The sequence below is a fragment of the Odocoileus virginianus genome, chromosome 32, assembly GCF_023699985.2.
Source record: "Odocoileus virginianus isolate 20LAN1187 ecotype Illinois chromosome 32, Ovbor_1.2, whole genome shotgun sequence".
Classification (NCBI taxonomy): Eukaryota; Metazoa; Chordata; class Mammalia; order Artiodactyla; family Cervidae; genus Odocoileus; species Odocoileus virginianus.
Window position 1 is genome coordinate 25,935,826 of NC_069705.1, and position 21,772 is coordinate 25,957,597.

A 21,772-nucleotide genomic window follows, 5' to 3' on the forward strand; every position below is an offset into this window, starting at 1 on the left:
CTAATTAGAATTATTTGCTCATCCTTATTCCCACTTGGCTTTACCCTTATGAATACAAAGTGACATTCAGTCATTGGTATAGCTTAGGATCTAAAAAAAAAATGTGTTTAATAAAAATTGGACTAGTGCATGGATGTCTAGAGTTGCAGTTAATCTCACTATTCTGGGAAATGTTAATATTGTGGCAAACACTACTGCGGTCCAGCATTGTGAATATTGCATGTTGTGAATACACACTGTCATTTCTGTCTGCTTAAATCTGTATGTATTTACACAAATTAAGTTGTAGGTTTCTCCTGAATCTCAAGTTTAGATACATGCTATATGCTTTACATTTCCAGAATTACTTTAGTTTTTTGACATAGAAGAGACTAAAACCAAAGGAAATGCTATGGGAATTAATGATGGAATATAGTATAATAATATCAGGCAACATATTTTAAAATAGGAATTTATAGCTTAATAATATTTCTTAAAATAGGGATTTATAGCTTAATAATAGCATTTCTGATCAGCTTTCTGTCAGAGCTAAAGTGGAACTAGTAGAACAACAGGCCTGTTTTATGGAAAGGCACTGACAAAGTGTTTTCTTGGCTGGTGATAAAATTGAACTGGCTTCCTACAAAACAAATTCTTCAGGTACCCAGTGACTTTCCCAAGGAACACATTTGCATGATCTTCAAGTTCACTGCTGGAGAGACTCTAAATAATAATCAGGTCATAAAGCTAGAGAAAGGCATTTTAGATTCCCATATAATTTGCACTGAGAACTTTGAGAATTACAATAGAGGCTGAGGCTTAGTAATTCTTCTGGGGTAATAATGGAAATAATTAAGAAGGCTTCAAACAGTCTGTCTCTGTAAAAGTTTAGTGGCCTAGATGTGAAAGAGCAAGAACACTGAAAGTTGTTTAATGGCTTTGTTGAACAGATCTAATGAGGCAAGTTTTACCTTCTGACACAAATTGGATCTTGGTTGATGAAAACTGAAGCCATTACAAAGAACATTTAGATTCTTGTGTACTTTTTACTGACTTGAACAAACCATTTGATTAAAGTAATGATACACCTGCAGTTGGCCTCTCAAATTGGATATTTATTTAGAATCAAACAGGAAATCTTTTCAAAGTGAGCAAAAAAAACTTCAAATGCTTATATTAATTTGATATCTTTTCCATAGGTCATTTGGATAGTCAAGGCAGAATATCAATTACATAAGACTAACTAAGATAATTCAAACAAGGGAACTTTGAACCTAATGTCTGGAATTCTGAGCTCTACCTTTACATATTCTACTGAATTACAGTATATCCTTCATATATTTTCAATCAAACATATTTACAGGATTTTCATTTTATTATTATATTCCAAAATAATATTTATCAGCTTTGGGAAGAACAAAATCAATTTGAGTTAATGTAGGGAGACCACCCAATCCAAAACTTGGTTGTCTGCTTTTGTAAACTATTGGCAACATTCAAAGTGTGCTCTTGGCTTGTGAGCAAGACAACAATAAAGTCAATATCAACTAGTCCCTGATGTAACTCAGTCTGCATCCAAAAATCTTTCAAAGTAAGAACATCAAATAAACTGAAGCAGGTTCAGTCATTAAAGGATCATTTCTGAGCACTGTAGCTATTCTGGAACCTATTCAAATAATATTTGAGAAGTGTTTGTTAGCACTTAGGCTATACTTTACGAATTTAGGAGGTCAGATCTATGAGGACAAATTTCAAAGTTTTAAGAGAAATACTCATTCAAATCAACCCATGCAAGAGATTAGACGGTTACATTTTAAGCTCTCTGATAAATTTGGATGATATTGCTATATGTTCAGAATTATAACAAACATTAAAATGTAGTAGATGCCACTCAGAAATTAATTCAAAATTGATTAAAGGCTTCACTGTAAGACCTGAAACCATAAAACTCCTAGAATAAAACATAGATCTTAACAATGATTTTTTAGATCTGGCAACAAAAGCAAAGGCAACAAAATAAAAGTGAACAAATGGGACTACATCAAACTTAAAAGTTTCTAAGGCCCAGAGGAATCGGGTGGAGAGGGAGGTGGGAGGGGGGATCGGAATGGGGAATACTTGTGGATCCATGGCTGGTTCATGTAATTAATTTTTTAAAAAGTTTCTTCTTAAAAAAAAAAGAAATGATCAACAAAATAAAAAGGCAGCTTATGGAATGGAATTAAATATTTGCAAATCTGTAATGGGGTTAGTATCCAAAATATATAAATAACTCATACAACTCAATAGCAAATAATAATAATTATAATAATCTAATTAAAAATAAACAAAAGACACTTTTCCCAAAAAGATATAAAATGACCAACAGGTACATGAGAAGATGTTCAACATCTGTTTTCATTAGGGAAATACAAATCAAACCCAACATATCACCTCATGCCTGTTAGAAAGGCTATCATCAAAAGGACAAGAAATGACAGATGCTGAGGAGAATTTGGAGAATTCTGGTGCAGCCACTCTGGAAAATCATAAGAAGTTTCCTCAAAAAAATTAAAAACACAACTACAATAAGATCCTGAAATACCACTTCTGGGTATTTATCCAAAGGAAATAAAATCATTATGTCAAAGCGATATCTGTATTTCATGAGGTACGTATGTTCACTGCGGCACTATTCACAACAGCGGAGACATGAAAACAAGCTTAGTGTCCATCAACAACTGACTGTATAAAGAAAATATGATATATAAAGACAGTGGAATATTATTCAGCTGCAAAAAAGGAATCCTGCCATTTGAAACCACATGGATAGATCTTGAGAGCATTATGCTAAGTGAAACAAGTTACACAAGGAAAGACAAATACCACACAATCCCTCTTCAGTGTGAATCTAAAGCAAACAAACAACAGCCACAAAACTGACAGATTTGCGGTTATCAGAAATGGAGCGTGAGGTGTGGGGAGGCAGATGAAGGTAGCCAAAAAGTACAAAAATCCAATTATAAGGTAAATATGTACTGGGGCTGTAATATATAATACAACAATATGGCTACAGTTAACACCATTGTTTCTGTATCTATACAAGATGATGGATATTAACTTATTGTGATAATCATTTCAAAAATATGTAAGTCAAGTCATTATGTTGTATACCTCAAACTTATACAGTGCTGTATGTTTATTCAGTTCAGTTCAGTTGCTCAGTCATGTCCGACTCTTTGCGACCCCATGAATCACAGCACACCAGGCCTCCCTGTCCATCACAAACTCCTGGAGTTTACTCAAACTCATGCCCATCGAGTCGGTGATGCCATCCAGCCATCTCATCCTCTGTCGTCCACTTCTCCTGTCCCCAATTCCTCCCAGCATCAGGGTCTTTTCCAATGAATCAACTCTTTGCATGAGGTGGCCAAAGTACTGGAGTTTCAGCTTCAGCATTAGTCCTTCCAATGAACACCCAGGACTGATCTACTTTAGGACTGGAGATCCTGGACTGGCTGGATCTCCTTGCAGTCCAAGGGACTCTCAAGAGTCTTCTCCAACACCACAGTTCAAAAGCATCAATTTTTCGGCGCTCAGCTTTCCTCACCATCCAGCTCTCACATCCATACATGACCACTGGAAAAACCATAGCCTTGACCAGAAGGACGTTTGTTGGCAAAGTAATGTCTCTGCCTTTTAATATGCTATCTAGGTTGGTCATAACTTTCCTTCCAAGGAGTAAGCGTCTTTTAATTTCATGGCTGCAATCACCATCTGCAGTGATTTTGGAGCCCAGAAAAATAAAGTCTCTGACACTGTTTCCACTGTCTCCCCATCTATTTCCCATGGTGATGGGACCAGATGCCATGATCTTAGTTTTCTGAACGCTGAGCTTTAAACTAACTTTTTCACTCTCCTCTTTCACTTTCATCAAGAGGCTTTTTAGTTCATTTTCACTTTCTGCCATAAGGGTGGTGTCATCTGCATATCTGAGATTATTGATATTTCTCCCATTTTGATTTCTCCCAAATTGAATCTCCCATATTTCTCCCAATCTTGATTTCAGCTTGTACTTCTTCCAGCCCAGCGTTTCTCATGATGTACTCTGTATATAAGTTAAATAAGCAGGGTGACAATATACAGCCTTGACATACTCCTTTTCCTATTTGGAACCAGTCTGTTGTTGTATGTCTATTATACCTTGATAAAACTGTTAAAAAAATTTTTAAGTCATAGCAAAGGCTTTCTATATGTCCTCAAAAATAAGACAATTTTGTAGAACCATTTCAGTAATTTTCAGTAAAGTGCTTATTGGAAATATTCAGATTGAAAATTATCTTTTTTTCCTGATAAATGAAAATAATTTCTAGCCTATGAGTACATCCTTTTTTCCTTCTTTCTCCTGAAAAATATAGGTAGGAAGATAAATAGTTGATTCTCAATAAATTCACTGCATGGGTGTGTGTCTATATAAATTTAGGCAATATCTGTTGGTTTTAGTTTCTATGAGTCAGCTAGCAGTGGTGAGACCAAGTGATACTCTGGTCTCCTATTTGACACAGGATGCCAACAAAAAGCTTATTGCTTTAAGCAACTCTTCAGGGACATACAAACACTCATCATTGTAAATCTCCTAAAGGAAAGAAGGGTGAAAGTAGAAACTGTTTTCTGCCATATTTCCCATATAAATTCATAAGTTCTCACTTTACACTTGTAATGTTGCTAAAGGTCCTTGGGAAAATAGGTCTTAAAATTCCAATGAAATACTTATTCATTTCTCCATTTGTTTTTATTTTAACAAATTTACCAAGATAGCATTTTATCTTGTTACCTCTTAATGTGACTTCCTCATTGTTGTTGTTGTTTAGTCACTAAGTTGTGTCCAATTCTTTGTGACCCTATAGAACTCAGCACACCAGGCTCCTCTGTCCCCTACCATCTCCCTGAGTTTGCTCAAATTCATGCTATCTTCATGGCCTCTCTATTAAATTTCATCTATTTCAGATATGTGGATAGCTATGTTCAAGTGGTACCTGATCAAAGTCTCTGTACTTGATTATCTCTAGCATTAAGAATTTAACTTAGATCAATTATTTTTGAGACCATGTGACTCAGGAAATTCTAGTTTTTGCATAGCTCCCTAAATTATGGCTAGAACTGTTTGAGACCACCATTCAGTCTAATTTTAAGAACAATAAATATTTTATAAGCTATTATCTACTTTCCAGTGCTATTAAGTGCCTTTAGAGCACATTCAAAAATGTTATCCTTCTTTTCCTTTTGGGTTAGGAACACTTGAAAAAAAGCCACACAAAAGAATTTTAGAATCAGCAAAATGTACCTGGAGGTGAAAATTGTTCCCCCTTCCAGAACTGTTTTGAATAAACTTCCTCAACAGGCTTGGAATTTCACAATTAGGATGATTTTTGAGTAAACAAGATGCATCTATCTCTAGAATTCTATCTTTTAAGTATGATAGGTAATATATATGGGGAATATGCATGGATATATGTGTATAAAATCTCAACCAAAACAGTCCAGTTCAATTGCAGGCAAGTTGAAGAACTAGAGTTTTTGATACTTCAATCAAACTCTTAAATTTTCATTTTCTTTCAGAACACTCTCTGAATCTTTCTCTTCACTTTTCCTTCCTTTCCATATTCTGACACATTCAATTCTTCATGCGTCCCTACTATTGGGACTGCCATCCAATCTCCTTTATTCCACTCTCACTATATTGAAACTTTATCCTCTATACACTGTGACAATTTTTCACTCACCAGTATTTTTCCTCCAGAAATTTGGCCACTTTCTCCACCAAACTCCAAATATTACACTCTAGAATCAGACCTAATCTTCACATCTTATACAAAAATTAGCTTAAAATGGGTCACACATATATATATGTAACATGGAAAACTATAAAACTTCTAGAAGAAACTACAGGAAAAGAATTTCCAGTGCTTAAAATAGACAAAGAGTTCTTAGACTTGACACCAAAGGCACAATCTAAAAGAGACAAAAATTGATAATACAGACTATCAAAAACTTTTGTTCTATGTATGATCCTGTTAAGAGGATGAAAAGCTAGCCATCAACTAGCAGAAATATTTTTAAATCACATATCTAAGAGATGGAATCTTTGTCTATAATATATGAAGAATTCTCTAATCTCAAAATGTAAAAAAAAAAACAACTGAATAGAAAATAGACAAAAGACATTACAGAGATGGTAAATAAGCATATGAGAGAAAAGATGTTCATCATTACCCATCAGAGAAATGAAAATTAAAGCTACATGAGATACTATAGCATACCTATTGAAATGGCTAAAATTTTAAAATACTGAAATTACCCAGTGAAGACAAAGATACAGAGCAATTGGATTTCTCACATGTTGTAGAAGGAAATGTAAAATATCATTAAGTATTCTGGAAAGCTGTTTGGTGTTTCCCTATGAAGCTAACAACACACACGGTACAACTCAGCCTTCCTCCGTATTTATCCTAGAGACATGAAAGCATGCTTAATGGGCACGTGTTCACAAATGTTCATAACCACTTCATTTGTAGTAGCCAAAAGCTGGAAAGAACCCCAAAGGGTTTCAACTAGAGAACAGATAAGTAAACTATGGTGCAATAAAGACAAAAGAAAAAAACTATGGATACACACAATGATTGAGAATTTCAAGGACTCTATGCTGAATGAAAAAAAAGCCAGTCTCAAAATGCTGCATGCAATATGATTTTGTTTATATATTGTTCCTGAAATGGCAGAATTAGAGTGTTAAGAGCAACTCATCAGTTGTTGCCAGACGTTAGGATCTGGGAGGAGAGTGTGACTGTAAGGAGTAACGAAGGATTGCCTAGGCGCTGATGGAAGAGCTGTTTCCTAATCGTAATACAGACTGTGTAAAGATGGTCAAGCAAATTTACCCTTGTGATCAGATTTCAAAGAACTATACACATAAAACAAAAGACAGAAAGAAAAGAGTGTATTTAGCAGCTGTTGAAATCTATATAAAATCTGACCATGAGTTAAGAGTAGCGTACCAATGTCAGACTCCCCGGTTTTGACTGTGTACTGTATTTATACAAAATATGATCACTAGGTGAAGCTGGGTCAAGATATGCTGGAACTCTCTGAACTGTTTTGCATCTTCTGGAAAGCAACATATTTCAAAATAAGAAACTGCAATTAAAAAAGAAGAAGAATAAGAGGACAAAGAATATTTAGGGACAATTAGGAATCTGCCACACTCAATAAAGGGTTTAAAGTGTCTTGAAGGACACCAACACACAGGTTTTTATTTTCATATCTCCCCAACACTAAGTACAGCTACTTAAGTAAGACCTCACTTAATAATACATGAATTGAGAAGAAAACCAGGTGATTTAAAATTAAGTTACCAACTTAATGTCTTAGTAGGATCCTAAATAGTAATTATCATATTATCACTTTTTATTACTTCTTTAATTTAGTTCTTAAAATTGTTAACATCAATTAAAGCCAATATACTATCTAACTCAGTTTCTGAAAAAAAGAATCTTTAAGAAAAAAATCAGTTAAAAACTTTAATATGTTAATATTAATTACTTGGATAATAAGTCATCAAGTTTAGGGAGGCGCTTTTAATTTCTAATTTATCATATTACTTTCTCTAGAAAGATTTCTAAAAGAAAATAGGAAAAAACCTCTGTATTTTATATTCAACTCCATGTAAATTTCTGCAAATAAATGTCTCTGAAATTAAATCTTTTCACTTCCAGACTCATCTGAACAATTGGGTGAATTTGGACATTAAATCCTGACCTTTGGTCCTTAGATATACTTCACAAGTTTCAAATATGATTGATTGCTTGTTGAGTCCAATTATTCCTTCAATGCCTGTGGGATTCTTAAAATCCCTAACATTTGCAGGAAGTGACCTTTATCCCACTCCATCATGCAACAGCTGTCAGAGATGCTTTGGCTGCCTCATCTCTGTCACACAGAAGAGGGTTTATCCAGTAAAACTCCTGTTGTTGGGCCAGTAAAATTGTAGAGCTTCATTTTTAAGACTCTTATTTTGACATTGATGAAGATACCAGGTGACAATAACAAAGACAAATGTCAGCGATTACCACGTGAGATTTATAGATGGCCCATGTCTTGCAGCAATGGAAATGGTTGAGAGCTATGTAAATACTACAAATCCTGAAGTTTTACCATGTTAAGAATAAATATTTGGATTGAAACCAGAAAGAATTTCAGTTGTCAATTACTTGGCAAGACTGCAAATTCCTCCTGGACATAAACTCTGATGGATCTAATTAACTGCCCCAGGAAGTTGGCACCTAGTTTGGGGGCTTGAATGGAACTAAACTGGTCATCAGAATAATCAAGGTCTCTTGAGAGAAAGGGGTTTGCTGAAATTTTGCTGTTATTTTTCCCCAGAACATGAAATATGTTTTTAGATCAAATTATTCAATTTCAACTCAAGGTAAGAAAAAACAGACTGGGTTAATATGTACCGTTTCTTTTTTTCTTTCTTTCTTTTTAATTTTGATGCTTTTAGTCCATACTGCTGGTTTTCCTCCAGCATTTGGTGTTTGCTGGCTGGTCAGTCACATTTACTACCCAGCGATTAAAATGTGTAGTACCTGTAACTGGCATAGGTTTCCTTGGCAACTGTATGGGTCAGCTTCCTCACAGGACTTTCCCCCAATGAGGGCCTTGGCATCAGCTTTATGTGAGTGAGTATAAGTGACGACAGGGATCTTGCCTGTAAGGCGACTGGGTGATGAGCAGACAACCAAGATGCTGGGAGTCATGCAGTTTCCAATTTAAGGAGAGTTTTCTTCTGAGGTAAAAGGCTTTCATCTTGAAAGTAAGCTGCTCTTCACATTTTCCTTCTTTTTCCCTTGACTACTGAGAAAGCCAGCATTACCTGAAGCTCTATCCTCACTTTCTCTCAGAGTCCGATATTTACACTAGGAGCTTCCCTAATGTAGACGATCCGTTTTACTTAGCAGTGATTCTCCATACTTCATTCTGGGGCAAGAGCCAATTCAGCTGGCCGCCATTTTGAATCGGCACCAGTCTTTATAGTTCTTTTATACAGGTTTTAAGTATACTGTTTTACAAACTATTAATACATCACCATGCCACTTACTGTATTTTCTAAAAACAGTTTCTAATAGACTAAGAATTCTACTTAATGTCACTATCAAAATGTATTGGTCATGTTAGTGAACATTTACATGACTTCCGATTTTATCATACATAATACTATAGTGAATTTTTTTATGGACATAATTGTTCACCTATAATTATTTCCTAGAAGTGGAGCTGTGATTACGAAGTGAGTTAACATCCAGGGATCAAACCCAGGTCTCCCACATTGCAGGCAGATTCTTTTACCATTTGAGCCCCCAGGGAAGCCATTTACTTAACATTTATTGATAAACTGTGTTCTAGTTTACACAAAACTACCCTCCCACTAGCAGTATATGAGGTGGTTCTTTCCTCATTCTCTCTTGTATATTTTATTTTGATCCTTGCCAATTGGATCAGTAAAAAATAATGTCACTTTTCCTAGACTTTGCTGTTGTTGTTATTTAGGCAGTTGAGTTTTTCCTCATTTATAGACCACTATATAAAACATGTTTAACTGAAGGAATACTATTGAGTTAATAGGTTTCTTTATTAATTCACATTAGAAAGTATACACACTTTATTTAAAAAAAAAAAAAGTCTGGAGCACTAGGTTAATACTTGGTAAAAATGCCAGTCTGCTATTTAAAGGCAAGCAGAAAAAGATATATTACAAATTTATATTATTTTGAAGTAATGCTGTGTCATCAGTGCATGAACTTTAAAGCTGTTTCCTTGTTTCTAGTGGATAATTTTGTACCATGTTAGTGGTAAAGAACCCACCTGCCAATGCAGGAGACATAAGAGACTCAGGTGCAATCCCTGAGTCAGGAAAATCATCTGGAAAAGGAAATGGCCACCCACTCCAGTATTCTCTGCAGGGAAAATCCCATGGACAGAGAATCCTGGTGGGCTACAGTCCATAGGGTCGCAAAGAGTTGGACACGAGTGAAGTGACTTAGTATATATACATACAATGTCGGTAAAGTTCACTTGATTTTCATTGTGAAGGGAGTCATGTCATCATTCCAGGGGTCTGCAAATAAGGTCCTTCATACATGTCATGAGTTCTATGTATTTATTAGACTCTTCAAATTGCTTGCAAGTCAAAATGACCCATCCACAAATTATTAAAATATCAGTTATCCTTAAAAAGCAAATCGGCTTCAGAAAAGAATACATTGTACTGGCCCTTATTTAAAAAAGAAGCAAAAGTGGCTGATCCTATCCTACTAGTTCAATCTAAAGCAATGTTAAGTGACATAAATTATTATGAAAGGGCTGAAAGTATCTAAGAGAAAGCCAAGGAAGGTTTCTACATTTCAGAGGAATTCTCTGAGGTGTTCTGTACTGGGATTTGCACTCTGAGAGGAGCATGATGGAATGGAAAGAATACAGAATGAGCCCTTTTTCTTCTGCTTTAAAAATGTGCTCTTCATGTGGTTGAATTAGCCAGTCATTTATTCCTTGAAAACCTATGATTTCTAACAGTTAAATGTATTGAGAAATGCTTACTTTATTTATCCAATGGAACACTCAACAACAGGGATTTTCCCCCTCAGTGGCATCAAGGTAACAAGAGAAAACAAAGATAAAAAGAACAATGAGATTGCTGTATTTTAAAGGGCAGACCACAGAAATAAGAAAACAGTGGGTTAATGACATGACAGGCAAAGAAAATGTGGACACAGCGAGCAGAACTGAGTCACATGTCTCTTGACTGCTGGCCCCTTGCTGCCCCTTCCTCGCCTCATGCCTACAGCGGGGTTAGGAGCTATTATGGCCCCACACTCGGGACCACGGCTCCCACTGAACTGCAGGGGAGCCCAGACGACCTGGGCCCTTATTTTTCGAATGTCTTGCACCTGTCCTGATTTCATTCCAAAGAACAATCTCCTTTTCTCCCACCATTCAGAAGTTAAAGTAAATCTGGTTTTAACAACAAGCTAAAGTAGCGTTGAAAAGATGACTTGTGGATGGGAGAGGGGAGAAAAGGCAGAGGGAACAGGGGAGACTAGAAAAACATAAAACAGAAGGATAAGAAGGCTCAAGTCTCAAAACAAGAGGAAGTGGAACTATAACAAATTTATTGCTCGTCTGCTTAACTGTTCTTACCTTTTGTATCATTTTATTTATGTTTGTGTTGTTGAAGGCATTTGAATTCACTGTAAGTCTCCGCTTCTAATTTTTCTTAGTTACATTCAGACAGTCTCGTGGTCAGCAAGCTGCCCATTGCGTGCACATCAGTGCTCAGTCGTGTCTGACTCTGTGTGAACCCATGGACTGTAGCCTGCCAGGCTCCTCTGTCCATGGGATTCTCCGGGCAGGAGTACTAGAGTCAGGTGCCATTTCCTCCACCAGGGCACTTTACTGACCCAGGGATTGAACCCACATCTCTGTGTCTCTTGCATGGGCAGGCAGATTCTTTACCACTGGTACCACCTGGGAAGCCCAAATCATTCATACTTACTCCCAAACACACATGGCGCACACATGTGTCTACAAGCATGCTCAGGGGAAGAAAAAGAAGGACAAGACAGGTGGTGGGAAAAAAATGAAATAGAAAAAAATTGACAAAACAGAAGTTAATAATAAAAAAAAATCCCATATAAGAGAGAGATGGATGGAGAGAGTTATGTGGAGGACTATGGCTCCAATCCATCATCCGAGGACTGAATTTGAACTCAGATTTTGTCACTGGAGCCTGTGACCTAATAACTGTACTATGCTTGCTTTACATTTAACTTCTTTTATTTGCTTAGTAACATTTATGCATAAAAATACTGCTAAGTTCTGTGAGAAGCAGAAAATTAATCTTAGAACCTATCCCTGCCTTCCGGGAGCTCAATTTGTTACTTCCTACAGACAAAAAGAATGCTTGTCATTTTTTGACATGTTTAGTGAGTGTCGATTGTGCAGGAGGCATGGGCAGGGAAGCAGAAATACTCGATAGACAGACAGATCCATACATACATATAACATCATCCCTGTCCTCAAGTAACGTACAGTGTGGCCAGACAGAAGAGCAGCCTCCACAGTGAGGGATGAGAACCCATAGGACTGAAGTGAGCTGAAACCAGGGTCGGGGACAGAGGGAAACGGGTACAGCCGTGGCTCTCTCTACAAAAGCCCTTCCAGCTTGACTCTGGCAAGGTCCGCAGGATGATAACAGTGCTGCAGAGAGAAGGGACGGCAATGCAGAGCAGCGGAGGCACTGAAAAGTAATTGGTACTGCTCAGGACAGTTCCAGAAATAATTTGAGAGGGAAAAAGCCTGCTGGGAATGAAGGCAAGGGTCACATCTCAGAACCTGCTGCAAAAGATACAAAGGACTTGAGCCGACCGTGTACCACACTGTCCTAACCATCTGCATATAGCAGTCAGACAGTCACCTATAAAATCAAGGGGGAATTAATAATAAGGAATAAAATTTTACATAAGAAACCTTTGGCAGGGTGAATGTTACAACAGAAAAGTGTGAGAAATCAGGATTTATAACATAATTTTTTTAAATAATAGGGACATTATAAGCTTCTCTCAGATAGTTGCCCAAAGCAGAAAAGTGGAGCTGTATGCTTCTACTTGCACTGAAGTTCTGTGCAGCAAATTCTCAAGTTCAAGTACTGTTCTATGCAGAAACATTTGAAATCACAGAAATGTCTGGCCCAAACTATTCTGACGAGGCAACAGATGGGTGGCAGCATGCAGTGTGTATGAGCAGGGACGGAAAACAGTCAGTGTTAGCAAACAACATCCATGGGAACCAGTCTAAGAGCCCCAGGAGGGCAGCTTCCACTGTCGGTGGGTAAACATTTGCCAGAAGTTATGACTCAGAAGCTTCTTCTACCGTGGTGATGCCCACTCTCCAGAGGGTCTCACACAGAGCATTCCATTTAAACATTTCATCCACTCAGCCTTACCTTATCAGAAAACTATTCAGCATTTTACCTTATTGAGGTATTTGCTTTTACTACTTGTGAATTAAAGGATTTAACACCCAGGAGAAAACACATGATATCATTTCAGCCCCTGGTTGAAACTTTAGTCTCTAACTAAGTGAAGACTTACGGAGACGCGGGAGAGAGAGAGACAAATGTGAGGAGAGTGGGAAACTTGGATAAGGAGACGAAAATTTGGAGGTAGTGAATTCCAGAGATTTATAAGGAGTCTAGGGGAATGTAAGGGGCTTCCCACATAGCTCAGTGCTAAAGAATCTGCCTGCCAATGCAGGAGACACAGGTTCGATCTCTGGGTTGGAAAGATTCCCTGAGGTAGGAAATGGCAACCCACTCCAGTATTCTTCCCTGGAGGAGCCCATGGACAGAGGAGGCTGGCGGGCTACAGTCCATGGGGCCACAGAGAGCCAGACACGATGAGCATGCACGTACGCAGGGGAATGTAGAACAGTAATCCTAACAATGGACAGAGGAGGCTGGCGGGCTACAGTCCATGGGGCCACAGAGAGCCAGACACGATGAGCATGCACGTACGCAGGGGAATGTAGAACAGTAATCCTAACAATGGACAGAGGAGGCTGGCGGGCTACAGTCCATGGGGTCACAGAGAGCCAGACACGATGAGCATGCACGTACGCAGGGGAACGTAGAACAGTAATCCTAACAATGGACAGAGGAGGCTGGCGGGCTACAGTCCATGGGGTCACAGAGAGCCAGACACGATGAGCATGCACGTACGCAGGGGAATGTAGAACAGTAATCCTAACAATGGACAGAGGAGGCTGGCGGGCTACAGTCCATGGGGCCACAGAGAGCCAGACACGATGAGCATGCACGTACGCAGGGGAATGTAGAACAGTAATCCTAACAATGGACAGAGGAGGCTGGCGGGCTACAGTCCATGGGGCCACAGAGAGCCAGACACGATGAGCATGCACGTACGCAGGGGAATGTAGAACAGTAATCCTAACAATGGACAGAGGAGGCTGGCGGGCTACAGTCCATGGGGCCACAGAGAGCCAGACACGATGAGCATGCACGTACGCAGGGGAATGTAGAACAGTAATCCTAACAATGGACAGAGGAGGCTGGCGGGCTACAGTCCATGGGGTCACAGAGAGCCAGACACGATGAGCATGCACGTACGCAGGGGAATGTAGAACAGTAATCCTAACAATTTGGAGTTAGGTTTCAGAGTTTGTTTTGGTTTGGTTTTAGGGGGAATTGCAAACAGTGTGAAATTAGGTCCATGCAATGATATCGGTTGTACAGCTAAAACAAAAAATTCTCACACATCTATAAGCATATAAAGATACTTACCATCACTAATCAGAGAAATTCCAAGCAAAACCATGATGAGATATCACTTCATACCCATTAGAATGGCTACTTCATATTTTAAAAGAGAGAAAACAAACAATACAACTAGGAACTACAAGTGTTGGGAAAAATGAGGTGAAATTAGAACTTTTGTGCACTATTGACAGGGATGTAAAATAATGCAGCCACTATTTTTAAGAGTATGAAAATTCCTTGAAAAATTAAGAATCATTTTACCATATGATCCAGCAATCTCACTTTGGGGTTTTTAACTCCCCTAAAATTGAAAACAGAATCTCAAAGAGAGATCTGCATGTCCACATTCATTGGCAAGAGACGGAATCAACCTCAATAGCCATCTGCAGATGCATGGATTTTTTAATGTGGTCTATACATTCTATGGAATACTATTCAGCCTTTAAAAAGGAAATCCTGTCCTACACTACAACATGAATGAACATGAGAGCATTATATTAAGTGAAATCAATCAGAATCAAAAAGACATATACTATATGGTTCCACTTATATGAGGTATCTAAAGTAGTCAGATTCATAAAAACAGAGAGTAAAACAGTGTTACCAGAAGCTCGGAAGAGGAGGAAAGGGAAATCGTTGTTTAGCATATATGGAATTTCACTTTTGCAAGATGAAAACATTTAGAATATGCACTTTACAACAATGTAGATGCACTTTACTGAACTGTACATTTAAAAATGATTAAGATGTTAAACTTTACATTAAAAATTTTACCACAATTTTTTTTTAGTTGCACATGTCCCACTGAGGGGATGCAAAACTGATGAGAAGAAAGTTGAATGAGCAAAGGAATGGGATCAAGATGAAGAGCAACCACCGGTAATGACTTTAAATGCGTGGCTATAGGCTTTAGGGGCATTGCCTACACATCCCAGCATTGGATTAAAGGCTACAGATATGACGACTCCACAGTGACCGCCCACCTCCAACCAACACCACTGTGTACCCAGGACCCACTCACTCCCTGCTACAGACACAGACAGGGGCCTCCTCGCAGACACAGCCACCGCCTTGGGGAAGGAAAAACCCATCTGTTATCTGTAAGCGATCATTCAAGATCTAACTGGGAATTATATTTTAAATAGGCTCAGTGTGTAAACTGAAGGGGGAGGACTGAGATTGAAAGAAACTCAAGTGTTAGTTGGCAATTCTAAATTTTCCAGCCACGTGCTGAAATGTTGCCTCATAAGCAAGAGCGCAGCCACGTTAGTGAACAATAAAACCATATTTTCTGTGGAGACCTTTCTGTAGTGTCTGTTAGAACGAAGATGCCTAGTCTCAGCTTTGGCTGAGGCTTCAAGATGGTCACTGTCACGGCCACATTGCAAAACACAGGGTGAGTTGATCAAAGCAGACCTTGCCCAGGAGGTGGCTGGGAGGAATTTTTGTGACTCCGAGAAGACCACCTCCTCTATTCTTTGAAAACTGTTAAGAGAGAATATTAGAAACGATTCTTTTTTGTGGGAGAGATACTGGTGGGCTCTTGCCCCATCACTGTGCCTCCATGGGTTTCCTAAGGATTGAAGATGAATCAGAGGGGGACATCCCTGGTGGTCCAGTGATTGAGACTCTGTGCTCCCACTGCAGGGGCCACGGGTTTGGTCCCTGGTCAGGGAACTAGGATCCCACCTGCAGCTCAGCCAAAAACAAAAAACAAACCCAAAGATGCATGGGAGGGACTACACTCTGCCTGCGCAAAGAGATAAATGGCTCTGTGTATCCAGCCAGACACACACGAGGTGTCATCTTAATTTGTGCTGCTGGGCAGCTAACCGCACAAACTGGAGGCTGGGAAGTCAAGAAGCCAGAAGATCTGATGTCTAGTAAGGGCTTTCTTCTTGGCTTACAGACAGCACTTTTGTGCTATCTCCTCACAAAGAGGAAGAAAAAAGGGGAGGGAAGGAGAGATAAAGAGAGTGTTTGGTATGTGTGTGAGAACGAGAGAATTCTGGTCTCTTCATCCCCTTATAAGGGCCCCAATCCCATCATGGGGGCTCCACCTCCATGACCTCATCCCAAACCTAATTATCTCCTGAAGTCTCCAACTGCAAATACCACCACGTTGGAGATTGAGGCTTCACCATATGAATTCTGGAGGACACGAACATTTAGTCTAGAGTAGATACCGGCTCTGGACGATGTAAGTTGGTCACATTTAATCCTTTGTTTTGATCTCTCGACCCCTGTCTCTAGGGCCCTTGCCCTTTACGGAGCATCTGAACTCTTTGCCAGTGGAACCCTCTGCATCCTGACCCCAGGGTGTGCAGAGGGCCAGAGAGATGCTGTGCTAGGCTGGGGTTCAGCTGAGACCCTTCCCAGGAGGACTACCTGGAAAAACTGGGTGACATCAAGAAAGGGGTGAATCTGCCAGTTCCTAGGAGCTGAGAGAAGAGACACAAACGGTTCGCCACAGAGAGGCAATCCTGCCTTTCTAGCACTGTGTTAGCAGAATGTTAGCGATGCCTTGATTTCCTGACTGTTAGAGGGCGTATGCACTGTATGACATCAGGAAGAAAGAAGAATGGGTGCAGTGATTAAGATTTAACCATCACTGGAATTGAGCATCAGGGCTTGCTTGGTGGCAGGGCAAAGGTGCGTGCCCGCCTGCCACGCTTGCATGATGACAGTTCGCTTTTGCTGCTCTCTGCCCACCAAGATAGAGCTGGAAGGAGAGAAAACTGTGGCCGTGAGAAAGTGGAAACATATACTGAAGCAGAGATTTTACCATGCACCCCCAAAAATGGTAGACTGGAAACAGCTGACAGTGTCTATCCTCTGAGTTAGCACAGACCAACCCCAATGAAAAAGAGAAACACTTCAGCGGTTATTCCAAATACATATATATACATGACATCCTATGTGTTCATATGAATTTTAAGTAGTCTGTTCTCCAGAAAGCACCAAGGATTGCTTTGCACAGCACTAAAAATGGCCCTGAATGCCAAAAAGTTCCTTGGAAAACCACAAAGCTACAGTTCACCTGGAAAAAAAAAAAATTCTCACAAGGTGTCATAAACTGACTTCCTTAAACACACTGCCCACAGATGAAGCCAAACAGTGGTTTAAGCCAGAGATAAATGCATTCCTTTACATACAATTACATCCAAAAGGAAAGTACTGGAAATTAAAGGTGTTTTATTAAAATACGCAACTGTTAGTTGAAATTTCTTCATATTAAATGAAAAATATGCATATATTCAGAGAGAAAAGTGCATAAGATACTGTCTAAAAATTGACTGATATGGCATCCTGAATATTTAAATTGGGGATAGACAAACCAGTTAGGCTGCCTTTAAAATCAATGACTATTCTCAAAATTAAGCCCACATTTAAAATATAAAACTTGGAAATTTAGGGTCCCTCACCAGAGAGGAAAATGGATTTATTTGATCACCACGTTGGCTGTATCTGATTATTTCAGAAGAGTTTTAAACCTTAATAAGAACTGAGGTTGTCATTTTAAAAGTTATCCCTCTGAATGCATATGGAACTCTGATGTTAAACAGCATATAAAGACAGATCAGAGTTATTCTTCTACAGGTGCTGAGGCTGCATTACAAGGGCAGCAATGTGCTGCAGGCTGTCTTGCAACACCGTTCTCTCAGTGACAGGATGGATTTATGGATTTCTAGGACAGTGATATGAAGAGCCTCTCCCCAGAACTGTGGATGTAAAGGAACCCACTGTCACTGGGATGTGGTCCAGGAAACTGTCTTAAGACTTGCAACAGTGATCCCAAAGTCCCAGCAAATATCTAGTAAACACTAAGTGTATCAACCGCGTTGGTCGTTATGACCTCCCAGGTCTGACCTGATTGATTTTTCTGAAAGGCAATCAAACATCACCGTCATCTCTTGTCTCTAAAAATGTGCATATGAAAAAATAAATAAATAAAAATGTGCACATGAATTCACGGTATGTAAAAGGAACAAATATTTAGAGGTCTTGAGCTCATAGTGAGCATGAGTTCCGAAACGTTGATGTACAAAGTGCAAGGCCAACAGGATATTCTCAGACAGACCAAACTGAAAGATTACAGAGTAATTTAATGGGAAACATTCAACTCTTTCAGCTACACACTGATTATCAAATTCAAGTGTAGGAAGAGTTTTATTATTTATTCTCTAAGAACCAAAGTATGCATTACATAGGAAGCTAGCCCTCTAAGACTGAGATCACTGTGGAAGGATATTTGATGATATTCAAGTTTGCTGAATTGAAAGATAATAGGGCATTGCATGAAGGAAAAAGTAAAGTTTCCTAAGAACCATGAATTAGAGGAGTCCATTACCTTCAACGTAATTTACACTGCCCAAGAAAAAACTTAAAACTTGGCAGGATGGATCCATAGTATCACAGACTCATGTCCTTTGGCATAAATATCCAAAGTGTTTTGGCTGCCTCTGAAAACAAAAGCACTGTGAACACAAGATGGAATAGAGAATAACAGAGCCAAGGAGAGGCCCCACCATTTTTTTTTTATCATTTTATTTTATTTTGTTTTACAGTAACTTCACAGTAAATAATGGAAAAGTATATCACTTAAGATAAAACAGATAAAAATAATTTTTAAATGAAAATTTGAATTATAACTAGATTTCCTCACTTAATAGCAATCTAGTCTATAAATTTTTCATATTTCATATGTGAAGAGCAAGTATACTTGATCCCTGACAGGCAGAAAGAATTAATTTCTCTAATGATTATACCTACTTACAACTGGTTTTGTAGGATATATAAAAAGACATCTAAGTAAACTTCATTCCTTAATGTGAATAGCTAAAGGGAAATATTTAAAAATGAAACTATTTCCTAGTGTCATTAATTTTTAAACATTGGCAGCATTGAGTGCCAAAAAAATAAAACAATTAATTATAAAGTAACTGAAGAAAAAAATAAAAAAGAGAAAACTAAGGCAAGTGAGACGCCTCAAGCTCTATTTCTGTGAATATAATCTTCTAAATCATATTTCCAAAATCTTTTCAATGTGATTGATGATATTTTACCAAGGAAAAATCATTTGTATAAATTTACTGAAAATGAGAAAAAAAAAAAACAAAAAAGTTACTCATATAAAAGTGACCTCACTCACATAATCCTTGATTCTATAAACTGAAGTTATCTGTGAGTAAAACATAACCTTTTTTCTGGACCTGCATTTTTGCTACATTAACTTCATGCCATTACATCTTTCAAAATATTAAAAACCAACAGAAATAAAAAATCACAGCTGATTCCAAATAAGTTACATGTGAGTATGTAACTTATGTTATTATTCCACAAGATAATGGTCAAATGCCAAGGCAGATGTACAATTCTATTTTAATGAACATAATGGATTCTGAGACACTGACCACTTTTATGGCATGGAGCTCTGAACTCTGTATTGTAAAAAAGACCCAAATCCTTTTCAGGCAATATCCCTAATGAGTCACATGGGGTAAGGACCTCACCACCTCTGTTTATTTTAAATAACTGTACATCTGTTCTTCTTCAGCACTTTGGATCACTTTATCACTTCTAAAGGCTTTGCCTCTTGACTACCATGCTCTCCTACTTCCAGATTTCTATTTGTTCTCCACGAATCCACTTAGTCCTCCAGCCTCTTGCCTCTCTCCACTTTGTGTCAAGCTGTAAATTCACTATTGGACTCACTAGCTTCTCCACTCTGTCAGGAATAACAGCTTATGTGCTATTTCATTCAAACACACACTAAAATCTACCAGGTCCTTAGCCTTCCAGTGTATCCCTCTGGAAAATTCCCAATACTGCAGCCAAAACAGTTTACAATGGAGAATTTGGAGAGTCGCTTAGATTAGGATTCTAGAGCCCTGCTATTTAGTCAAGCACTCTCATTATTCTCAATTGATTCCCTCATATAATGGTGACTGTGATTTATTGATTGCAAGAGATGATGCAGAGATTAATCATAATGAGTTTGTGTACACACTCTACGGTGTCTGACATATGGCAGCTGCTCCCTAAATGTTCGCACTTGGTATTACCTTTTTAATTCTTAGGATGCTGAAGGGAACAGAGAGACATGTGACAGCTAACACTGCTACCCCCAAATGCACAATGGCATTCTTGACATTGTTCAGAATACGGTATTTCTTTGATTGCTTATCTTCTCTTATTACATGCAGATATTAAACCAGAGCTCTTCCTCCTCCAGTCTCCTAGCCCGTGTCTGAACCTCGGCAGGTGATGTCAATACCTATGTTATAAATATTATCAGCACAACCGTCAAATTCAGAGCACCAAGTTCCCTCCCTGAATCCCCCCCACCCCCACAGCCTCAGATTAACCATATGACCTTCGATGGCAGATGTTTTCTGAAGCTGTAGGAAAATACCAATGTTATGGAATCTGTATTTTTTGAGAAATATATATGTATATATCTTCTAATGAGTGTCACGGTACCTTTTTTTCAAAAGAAATCAAAACAGTTGAGTGTATACGGTATGAGGAATTAGGAATCACACCTGAAGTTTAGATGCTGTTTGGATGGTTTTACAGTATTTACATAATCCATGGTAGGTATGAATACACAGCAGCATTAAGTCTTATATTTACATTTATAAGGTTTATTTCTGAGTATTGAAACTTTTGGTCCTTAAAATGCCATTTTCAAAGGTATAAGTATGTTGAAGCTGCAGATGCAATTTTGATGATAGGAGGAAAGAAATCTTTTTATTTTTATTCTTTTAAGTTCACGCATGACTGCATACCAACTGGAAACATTATGCAGAACTGGTACTGCCAATACAGCCTGCAGCCTGCTTATGGTCTTTTGACAGGCTACCTTCTGTTATTCTGCTTAATTCATGACTCTAAAAGGCCAATAGCCCTCTACATGCACTTTTGAGGAATTAGTGATCCTGATGAAAATTGCAGCTCTTACTCTCTGCCGCCTGGGTTGGCACAAGCATGTGTGACCACCAAGTAACAGGGTTGGGAGGAAGAATAATGCTTTGCCCTCTGGAATTTGACCCTACGTGAACTTTACTCACGCTTTAGATGTCCATGGACCTTTTTTTTACCACTGAACTAGAAGAACAGAATTGTAAATAATGACTTCAGATGGAAAAACAGAAAGGGATCATTGCTTGGGTCAGTGTTTTGAACCAGCACCTGTTTTCTTCTTTGATTACTGAGAAGATCAACAAGTTCACAAGCAGAAACTATGTCATAATAATACATGATGTGATATAAGCAATTAACCAGCACATACTATGCATGTCTCCTACCAGTGTTTCATGCTTGACTAGTTATGCCTTTTCCTCTCTAGTATCATCTAATCACGACTACAATGATTAAATAAGCAAAATTTTAGTGGCAATGTTAGAAACTAAGTCAAATATC